This window comes from Nomascus leucogenys, chromosome 18 (assembly GCF_006542625.1).
Source record: "Nomascus leucogenys isolate Asia chromosome 18, Asia_NLE_v1, whole genome shotgun sequence".
Classification (NCBI taxonomy): Eukaryota; Metazoa; Chordata; class Mammalia; order Primates; family Hylobatidae; genus Nomascus; species Nomascus leucogenys.
In genome coordinates, this window is record NC_044398.1 from 23,733,828 (window position 1) to 23,745,224 (window position 11,397).

The 11,397-nt window shown below is 45.9% G+C and overlaps 1 protein-coding gene across 2 annotated transcripts in view; it reads right to left on the reverse strand.

The window, feature by feature from the left end:
* Positions 1-5,686, reverse strand: part of USP54 (ubiquitin specific peptidase 54) — a 138,854-nt gene extending 133,168 nt beyond the window's left edge. The window contains exon 1 of one of the 2 annotated variants that reach the window (XM_030798218.1): positions 5,574-5,686. The gene's annotated coding sequence lies outside the window, so the exon portion shown is untranslated. Of the gene's footprint in view, positions 1-5,205; positions 5,308-5,573 lie in introns of those variants that run through there. The other variant, XM_030798217.1, reaches the window with a different exon arrangement.
* Positions 5,687-11,397: the final 5,711 nt, after the last annotated feature.

Here is an 11,397-nt window from a genome sequence, read left to right on the forward strand (position 1 = left end):
GAGGTCAAGAGCAAAACTCTGTCTCAAAAAACAAACAGGTCGGATGAGGTGGCTCACCACTGTAATCCCAGCACTTTGGGAGGCTGAGGCGGGTGGATCGCCCGAGGTCAGGAGACCACCCTGGCCAACATGGCGAAACCCCGTCTCTACTAAAAATACAAAAATTAGCTGAGCTCGGTGGCACATGCCTGTAATCCCAGCTACTCAGGAGGCTGAGGCAAGAGAATCGCTTGAACCTGGGAGGCAGAAGTTGCAATGAGCCAAGATTGTGCCACTGCAGTCTGGCCTGAGTGACAGAGCAAGACTGTGTCTCAAAAAACAAATAATACAAAGATATAAAATTTGAATTTCAACCAGAAAACCATATTTTGGACTTTGGAATATAGAGTGGAAAAAAAAAACCTGAAAGCAAATATATAAAAACATGTGACACATACATATATTTTTCTCAATATAAAAAAACTACAGTATGAAGGCCGGGCGTGGTGGCTCACGCCTGTAATCCCAGCACGTTGGGAGGCCGAGACAGGCAGATCACGAGGTCAGGAGATCGAGACCATCCTGGCTAACACAGTGAAACCCTGTCTCTACTAAAAATACAAAAAATAGCCAGGCATGGTGGCGGGCACCTGTAGTCCCAGCTACTCGGGAGGCTGAGGGAGGAGAACGGCGTGAACCCAGGAGGCGGAGCTTGCAGTGAGCCGAGATTGCGCCACTGCACTCCAGCCTGGGTGACACAGGGAGACTCCATTTCAAAAAAAAAAAAAAATTACCGTATGAAAATATGTTTGACTAAATGCCTTAAAGTCTGTCGTAATAACATTTCCCCTATACATGAATACAGATAACCATCTCCACTACTAAAATGATCACTTGCTGGAAGCTTACAAATATATAATTGCTTGCTACAACTATTTTCCCAAGCATAGCTCCCTATACAATTATACACAGCAGAAATTTGGTAATTTACTCAATTCTCTATATAACAATACAAATTTTGTATTTAGCATCATGCTAACATTCACGTTAGTTCCTCATATGTAGTGTAAATATCTGAGGGAGAAAAATCTATGAGTAAAAAAACAGATACCCCTATCCATTTATACCTTCCAGTTCCCACCCAGAATTCTGGTCTCCTGGCCAGTTCCACCTGCAACCTCTCCCCACTTCCTCTATACCAAGACTCCCTCCCTCCCTATAAAAGAAAGAAATCTTAGTGTATTAGAATCACATAAATTTCTAACACCAATCTCGAATCTACCATCTAGTAGCTCAATAATCTTTGGTAACTTCCTGAACTTTTTCTTGTTTTTTTTTGAGACGGAGTCTCGCTCTGTCCCCAAGGCCGGAGTGCAGTGGCGCGATCTCGGCTCACTGCAAGCTCCGCCTCTCGGGTTCACGCCATTCTCCTGCCTCAGCCTCCCGAGTAGCTGGGACCACAGGCGCCTGCCACCACACCCGGCTAATTTTTTTTTTTTGTATTTTTAGTAGAGACGGGGTTTCACCGTGTTAGCCAGGATGGTCTCGATCTCCTGACCTCCTGATCCATCCGCCTCGGCCTCCCAAAATGCTGGGATTACAGACGTGAGCCACCGCGCCCGGCCTACTTCCTTAACTTTTTAAGCCTCAGTTTTCTTTAAAACTAAAGTAACTAGTACCAGCTGCAGAGCAGAGTGTTGTTATAAGATAAAATGAGATAATGTGCCTGGCACATTAATAATCACTCAATGAATGTTAGCTATTATTATTATTGCCTTAAGACTGTTGTAATATTTATTTACTTATTATTTTTTTTTTTTTTTTTTTTTGAGACGGAGTCTCCCACTGTCACCCAGGCTGGAGTGCAGTGGCGCGATCTCGGCTCACTGCTAGCTCCGCCTCCCGGGTTCACGCCATTCTCCTGCCTCAGCCTCTCCGAGTAGCTGGGACTACAGGCGCCCGCCACCACGCCCGGCTAATTTTTTGTATTTTTAGCAGAGACGGGGTTTCACCATGGTCTCGATCTCCTGACCTCGTGATTTATTTATTTATTTTGAGACAGAATCTTGCCTGTTGCCTAGGTTGGAGTGTAGTGGCATGATTTCGGTTCACTGTAACCTCCGCTTCCTGGGTTCAAGCGATTCTCCTGCCTCAGCCTTCTGAGTGGCTAGAATTAGTGGCAGGCATCACCATGCCCATCTAATTTTTGTGTTTTTAGTAGAGACAGGGTTTCACCATGTTGGCCAGGCTGATCTTGAACTCCTGACCTCAACTGATCTGCCCACCTCAGCCTCCCAAAGTGCTGTGATTACAGGCCTGAGCTACTGTGCCTGGTCCGTATTTATTTACATTTACAGTAAAGGAGTACTAAAAAAGACTAATAGGACCAGCGCGGTGGCTCACGCCTATAATCCCAGAATTTTGGGAGGCTGAGGTGGGAGGATCACTTGAGCCCAGGTGCTAGAGATCAGCATGGGCAACATAGCAAGATCCTGTCTCTAGAAAAAGTACAAAAATTAGCCAAGCACCTGTAGTCCCAGCTCCTGGAGAGGCTGAAAAGCAAGAGGATTCCTTAAACCTAGGAGACTGAGGCTGCAGTGGGCCATGATTACTCCACTGCACTCCAGCCTGGGCGACAGAGAACTCGTCTTAAAAAAAAAAACAAAAATAAAAAAGGGCTTAAATTATGAACTGACCAGTGAATTTTCTCTTCAAACTTCCATTCTTTTATCTCTTCTGAGAAATTTACTATGTGTTTCACTAATGCAGCACAGTTTAGTTTGCTTAACACTTTGTAATTTTAAAAACTCTTAAGCTGGGCATGGTGGCTCAAGCCTGTAATCCCAGCACTTTGGGAAGCCAAGCTGCCAAGGAAGGAGGATTGCTGGGTAACACAGCCAGACCAGCTTAGGCAACATAGCAAGACCTCGTCTCTACAAAAAAATTTTAATAATTAATTGGGCGTGGTTGTATGCACCTGTGGTCCTATCTACTCAGCAGGCTGAGGTGGGAGGAAAGCGTGGGCCCAGGAGGTTGAGGTGGCAGTGAGCTGTGATGACACCACTGCATTCCAGCCTGGGCAACAGAGCGAAACCTTGTCCCAAAAAAAGAGAAAAGAGAATTCTTACTTTGGGAGGCTGAGGCAGGAGTATCACTTGAGCCCAGGAGTTTGAGACCAGCCTGGCAACATAGCAAGACCCAATCTCTAAAAATAAATCAGCTGGGCATGGTGGCCCTCACCTGTAGTCTCAGCTCTATTCAGGAGACAGAGGTACGAGGATGGTTGGAGCCTAGGAGGTTGAAGTTGCAGTGAGCCATGATCTTGCCACTGCACTCCAGCCTAAGTAACACAGTGAGACCCTGTTGCAAAAAAACGAACAAACAAATTCTTTGTCCTGTCAACTACTATATAAACTCTTCAGGGGCAGAACTTTGTCTCATACTTTCATGTTCATATATTGTACTTATTACATTGTAAGTATTTTTTTCTCTATCAGTCTGCCCTCACAGGGTCTGAGCAATTCCAAGGCAGAGATCAAGTTCTACCTGTATTTGTATCCTGAAGGCTTAGCAATCAGACACAAAATAGGTCTCAATAAATATTAAGTGGATAAATGAATTAATCTTTTTTCACTGCAATGCCTTACATAGTACTTTACACATAACAGGAGTTTCGCAGAGCTTGTTATTGGATTCATGCAGAAATCTTTTGGACTCAACCACCACACAAAGCTTTATCTTGCATCAGAAAAGCATTTCTACTTTAAAGTTTAGCTGCTGACATTACAAATTAGGTTTCACTCTAACATATATCAAATAAATGAGTTCAGTGACTAACCACATTAAGACCAGCTGAAGAAGGATTTTAAAAGCCATTTTTTTTTTTTTTTTTGAGACGGAGTCTCACTCTGTCGCCCAGACTGGAGTGCAATGGTGCAATCTCGGCTTACTGCAACCTTCCCCTCCGGGGTTCAAGCGATTCTCCTGCCTGAACTTTCCAAGTAGCTGGGATTGCAGGCGCGCGACACCATGCCCGGCTAATTTTTGTATTTTTTTAGTAGAGACGGGGGTTTCACCATGTTAGCCAGGCTGGTCTCGAACTCCTCACCTCAAGCAATCTGCCCGCCTCGGTCTCCCAAAGTGCTGGGATTACAGGCGTGAGCCACCGCGCCCAGCCAAAAAGCCATTATTCTAATTAATGCATTTGTGAACCTCAACATGAAAAAATCCAGTTATATAATCACAAGAGAGGTTATCCCTTTCAAATGTATACCCACAAAAGATAGAAAAATGGTCAGAAAACTTGTATCTGTCGATTGAAATAAATTATTTTTATGCCTGACTTGAAGCCATTGTTTTCACTACAAATAAGTTAACCAGCAAAGTGGTCCACACCTGTTTCCAGAAAACAGTCCTTAAGACTCAAAGACTAGATGATTTCCCCTCTGTGATTTTAACTCCTGAGAAACATCTTTTATTTCAACATTGATACATTCAAAACATGTTCTGTCTCCTAAAATAAAATCTCATTCATTTCTTAAAAGGCAAATAGCTTGATAAGCACACTTTAGGAACACCAGGTTTTACATCCAAATAACTAAAAACTATCCCTAGATTTAGTGTTCAGCCTGCTGTTGCAATTAAATTTGTTTTTTAAGTTACATTTGTGGAAGGTTTAAGTGTCATATTGCACATTTTTTCACCATACCATCTAACCTGACTACCTTTCATATATTTCATAAGCACACCGTAAAGAAATTGTACACTTGAATGAGTCTGGGAAGAAACGTAAGCTTAGCACACACCCCCTTCTTCCAACTCAATACGCTTCAGAGGAAACAACCTTAGTGTTTTTTTCTTCTCAAGAATCGCTCTCTCCCGCCCCCCCACCCTGCGCTTTATTTTAGAGTAGCAATCATTCATTATCCTACTCGTAGTTGCTCAGCGAAAAGAACCTTCCCAACTAATACTAGTTCACCAGGACTCTCCGTTCGCATCTCAAGAGTGTCCGTGGGGTATCTCTCCGGAAAGAGGGAAAGGAGGCGGCGACGATCTGGGACGCCACCATTCCCGCCACGGCCATTTAGGACCCAGGTCCCGGCGCGCGGTCCCCGACTAGCCTCAGGCACAGCCGAGGATCTGTAAAGGTCTGATCCCTTCTCCCTCCACCCCTCTAACCAGTGAAAAGCAAACTGGGCCCAGCGTCTGTGCTCTCATTCAACATACCGTCCTCCTCGCTGTACCCCATTTCTTCCCACTTCTTTCCCAATGTAGCCTGGTCCCTTTATCCAGTTCCGAGTCTCCGTAAACACCCTGCTCCCAACACACACACCCCTCCACGCTCCAGCCCGCGCCCCCTGAACCCCATTACACACGGGTCCCTCCCCCTGGACCTCCCAGCAGCTCTAGCCCTCCCGCGTGCCCTAGAGCAGACCGGCGCCGCGTCCCTGTACCCACAGGACCCAGGTCCTGCCCCACACGTCACACTCAGGTCCATTCCTCCCGCGACCTAACCTTCCCCGCACCCCTCCCCAGACGCTACCCCCTGCACCCCGTTACCCCCGGCCCCGCCCCCCTGAGGGTGTCGCACTCACAGCTCCTGGCGCCGCATACTTAACCGCCGCGGCTGCTATAGCTACAGGGAGCCAAGGCAACCAGCTCTCGCGACACTTTCCTTGGCCACGGCAAGAGCAGACGAGAAGAGACTCTCGCAAGAAAGTAAATGAGTCAGGCTGGAAACGGCGAAGTATATCTCGCGATAGCGCTGTTTAAAATGGCGGCCTCAAGGCGTTTCATGGGTGGCTCGGACAGGCGCGGAGGTGGGGCGCAGGCGAGGATGAAGCTTGAGTTGGGCGGGAGTCGGAAAACGATTGCAGGCGGGACCCTGCGTCGGGGCTGAGGAAACTTAGCGTGGCAGACCCTAAACTGGGATAACTTTAGGGATATGGCCTTCTTTTCCCAATTGCCTCAAACTTAGAGCAGCGTCGCCTTTAGCTGAAGGTTCATTTTCCCAGCATTTTCCTTCTCCAGGCGGAGTAGTTGGAGACAGAGAGGGCAAGCCAGAAACTGACCTTCCCATCTCCTCATTCCCTTCCATCAAGAACTTTTCATCGTTCTTTCCCCACCCTGGTTTGTAAATGGTATTTAGCTTCATAGAAATGTTTGTCCACGGGTGCCCTGCCCCATCAGTTCGCTCCAGCAATACAGGAAATTACCAAAAAAAATTTTTTTTATTGACCTTGGATGCAGAAAGGAACCGCGTTGGTGTGTGATTTGAATTTTGGACTTGTTGCTTCCTGCCCTGCGGCCACGTCCCCCTTACTTGGTGACTCTCAGCACTTAGTTGTGGTGCTTTTTCTCTCTGCTCTCAGACAGCTATAAAAGCAGACTAATTGAACAGCATCTAGAACAGAAGGTGGATTTAAAGAACCTTGGTCGGCCGGGCGCTGTGGCTCACGCCTGTAATTCCAGTATTTGAGAGGCCGAGGCGGGCAGATCACAAGGTCAGGAGATCGAGACCATCCTGACCAACATGGTGAAACCCCGTCTCTACTAAAAATATAAAAATTAGCTGGGCGTGGTGGCGTGTGCCTGTAATCCCAGTTACTCGGGAGGCTGAAGCAGGAGAATTGCTTGAAACAGGGAGTTGGAGGCTGCAGTGAGCCAAGATCACGCTACTGCACTCCAGCCTGGCGACAGAGCGAGACTTCGTCTCAAAAAAGAAAAAAAAAATGAGCCGGGCGTAGTGGCGCGCGTCTGTAGTCCCAGCAACTCGGGAGGATAAAGTGGGAGAATCCCTTGAGCTGGGAGGTGGAGGTTGCAGTGAGCTATGATCACACCACTGCACTCCAACAAACAGAGCCAGACTCTGCCTCAAGAAAGAGTGTGAGAGAGATCAAAATATCATTTCAACATGTATCCAATGTTATTAACAAGATAGCTTACGTTCTTTTTTTCGTACTAAGTTTTCAAAATTTGGTGTTTATACTTGGAGCACATCTCATTAAGGACTGGGAGCATTTAAAGAGCTCAAGAGCCACATGCAACTAGTGACGACAGTATCGGACAGCGCAGACCTAGACTCTAGAGTAATGAATGAGCTCTCTAGATGACTGGGGGGTGGTATCATGGGTGTGTGGTGTATGTAAAAGAAACCCTTGAAATTCCTAACTCAAATGGCTGCAGAGGCTAGGCAAGTAACAATAAAAGATGACCTGACATAGGGACTAGGACCCACTGGAGACTACAAACTCCTATCTAAAAGAGCCACTTTTCCTGAGTTTTAAAACACAGTGATGCCAAACAAGATGTCTGTGAGTAGGACACACAGCTAACTCTGCGGCCAGTGTACTGCCTCAGTGAACCATGGTATTCAAATGTATGAAACACAAGGATTTTTTTTTTTTTTTTTTTTTTTTGAGACAGGGTCTCTCTAGTCATCCGTGATCTCGGCTCACTACAACTTCCACCTCTCCCACTCACATGATCCTCCCACCTCACCTCCCAAGTAGCAAGGACTACAGACACCTACCACTACACCTGGCTAATTCTTGTAGAAAGGGTATTTTAACAGAAGAATAGTAACTAGGCAAAGGGATGGCAAACCTTGAAAATCTGACCAGATTTCTTGCTGGGTCCTGTACAAGTGTGTGCACTTTAAGCCACCATTGCAATTTAGGATTATAATTTGACTTCTAAGTAGAGTTTCCTACTGAGGAGATAATTTTACAACCAACCTGGGCTCCCTATAAATTAATAAGCTGATATCATGATTTTTATTATAGTTAAAATTTTAGACATTCTGAGCTTGAAAAAATTATTTCCAGGTTTTCAAAGCTGTTCACTAGCAGACTCCAGACATTTTTTTCTCCAACTTTAAGAGAAGGCATATACACATATATATATACACATATATACATACATATATATACATATATATACACATATATACACACATACATATATACACATATATACACACACATATATATATACACATATATATATATATATTTTTTTGAGACAAGGCCTCACTCACACCCAGGCTGGAGTTAAGTGGCATGATCTCGGCTCAATACAACCTCCACCTCCCAGTTTCAAGCGATTCTTTTGCCTCAGCCTCCAAATTACAGTCAAGTGCCACTGTGCCCGACTAATTTTTTTGCATTTTTAGTAGAGACAGGGTTTCGACATGTTGGCCAGGCTGGTCTCGAATTTCTGGCTTCAAGTGACCCGCCCACCTTGGCCTTCCAAAGTGCTGGGATTAGGAGTCTGAGCCAGCACACCTGGCCTACGAGAAGGCATTTAATTATTTTATGGTTGACTGTGAAAGTTCTTTGTCACAGGAAAGTTCTTTGTCTTTGTACTGCTTTTGCCTGATACAGTACCTGGTATACAGAAGGCACATAATAAACATTTGTTAAAGGAATATAGTCCTTAAAACTTTTGAGGGGCTCACAGACTTAAAACCTGAGAATCTGATGAAGGCTAAGGCTTATTCAGATCTTAACTGTGCCCTATCCATATTCCCTCAAACTGCCCCAGAGTTCACCTCAACTTTGGTAGACAGATCTTGTACAGGCCCAGAACTTCTTACCTCAAACACCTGAGTACCTCTATCTGGAAGTGCTAGCGGAGTTAACATTATGAGAGATAATCTACAATCAATGAGAGATGGGATTTGGTAACTAAATATTCCAGTTCCTCATCCCCTTAGTGGAGCCATTCTGAAGCATATTCTACTGTAATGTTTCTCAAAATTTTCTAGCATATGATAATCACTTAGAGAGATTAATATGACACAGATTCCAGCCAGGCTCAGTGGCTTACACCTGTAATCGCAGCACTTTGGGAGGTTGAGGCGGAAGAATCACTTGAGCCCAGGAGTTCGAGACCAGCCTGGGCAATATGGTGAGACTTTGTGAGCATGGTGGCACACATCTGTGGTCCCAGCTACCTCAGAGGCTGAGGTGGGAGGATCGCTTGAACTTGGGAGGTTGAGGCTACAGTGAGCCAAGGTTGCATCACTGCACATCAGCCTGAGTGACAGAAGGAGAGTCTGTCTCCAAAAAAAACAAAACAAAACAAAACAAAACAAAAAAGATAGACATTCTTGGGCCCAAGAGTTTGCATTCTAACCAAGCTCCTAGGAATACTGATGCTGCTGCCAATCCATGGACCACATTTTGTTTTTGTTTTGTTTTTTTTTCTGAGATGGAGTTTCACTCTTGTTGCTCAGGCTGGAGTGCAATGGCGCAATCTCGGCTCACTGCAGCCTCCACCTCCTGGGTTCAAGTGATTCTCCTGCCTCAGCCTCCCAAGTACAAGTAGGTGGAATTATAGGCATGTGCCACCACACCCGGCTAATTTTGTACTTTTCGTAGAGATGGGGTTTCGCCATGCTGGTCAGGCTGGTCTCAAACTCCTGACCTCAGGCGATCCGCCCGCCTCAGCCTCCCAAAGTTCTGGGATTACAGGCGTGAGCCACCGTGCCCAGCCTAGACCACGTTTTGAGTAGCATTGTTTCTAAGACTCCCCAGTGGGATTCAGCCCCAATAGCTCAAAAGGACTTTTGGCTTTCCTGTCACTCCCTTATACTGTTTGGATTTCTTGGGATCATATCCCAGATGAACTGGTCTTGCATCCAAATCTTTCTTTCAGAGTCTGTTTAGGGTGGGTGGGAGAATACAAACTATGACAACCCTCTCCTTAAGAAAAAGTACAGAGGGGCGGGCGTGGTGGCTCACGCTTGTAAGCCCAGCGCTTTTAGGAGGCTGAGGTGGGTGAATCACAAGGTCAAGAGTTCAAGACCAGCCTGGCCAACATGGTGAAACCCCATCTCTACTAAAAATAAAAAAAATTAGATGGGCGTGGTGATGGGCGCCTGCAATCCCAGCTACTCGGGAGGCTGGAGCAGGAGAATCGCTTGAACCCAGGAGGCAGAGACTGCAGTGAGCCGAGACGCGCCACTGCACTCCAGCCTGGGTGACAGAGCGAGACTCCGTTTAAAAAAAAAAAAAAAAGGAAAAGGTACAGAGTTTTGTATACATGTTTAAAGGAGGTAGGCCAGGCACGGTGGCTCATGCCTGTAATCCTAGCACTTTGAGAGGCCGAGGCAGGTGGATTGCCTGAGCTCAGGAGTTCAGGACCAGCCTGGGCAACATGACAAAACCCCATCTCTACAAAAAAATACAGAAAATTAGCCAGGCGTGGTGGCTAGCTCCTATAGTGCCACCTACTTGGGAGTCTGAAGTGGGAGGATCACTTGCACCTGAGAGGTGGAGACCGCAGTGAGCTAAGATTGCACCACTGCACTCCAGTCTGGGTGACAGAGTGAGACCCTATCTCAAAAAAAAAAAAAAAAGTTTAGAGGGGGTATGAATTCTCTGGAATTTGCTCATTAGATTATAAGTGAAGATGACCAGGGTAAATGCCATTTGACCCAAGGTGCACTAAAATGTGATCCATCTAATGCAGATTCTGGCAAACTTAATCTAGCCATTAGCAGCTCATGGAGTTGACTGAATTCAGCCAGCTCTCCTTAGAAGTTATTTTCTCAGATCCTATTGCCATCTTTTCATTCTTCCTGATCTGCATTATTCTTACTTTGTGGAACATGGCAGTAAGCCTGGGACTCTTAGAGAGTCCCCATCCTTGAAATGAGCAAAAATAATATTGTTGCACATTGCTATCGGGCTCTTAAGATTTCTTCCCAGCTGGGCGCAATGGCTCATGCCTGTAATCCCAACACTTTGGGAGGCCGAGGCGGGCGGATCACAAGGTCAGGAGATCGAGACCATACTGGCTAACACAGTGAAACCCTGTCTCTACTAAAAATACAAACAGTTAGCCGGGCGTGGTGGTGGGTGCCTGTAGTCCCAGCTACTCGGGAGGCTGAGGCAGGAGAATGGCGTGAACCTGGGAGGTGCAGCTTGCAGTGAGCCAAGATCATACCACTGCACTCCAGCCTGGGCGGCAGAGCGAGACTCCGTCTCAAAGGAAAAAAAAAAAAAAGATTTCTTCCCAACCATACTGCTTTCTAGGTACCACTGTAGTGCCCTTGTAACCCTTAGATCTTTTCTTGCTGTGTTCAACACAGAGCCTGTCATACTATAACTATAGCTGGTTTCTCCCATTTCCTTCTGGAGTCCACATGGCCCCCTATTCTATTTCATCCTTTTGGGAATGTGTAACCTTTGACACATATATTCCTAAGCCCACTTTGGTGTAATCTGGAAACTTTATGGCATGCTCTAGTCTGTGACAATCAGGATAACCCTGATTATACCAGCTTCTAATCAACTACATAAAGAGGTTAAACACCAGGGTCACCAACACCTATTTCCCAACTGCAGTGCACAGCAGCTTTTTAGCTTTGCCAACATTCGGGCTGGCACGTGTGTTTGTGTCTGATTATTT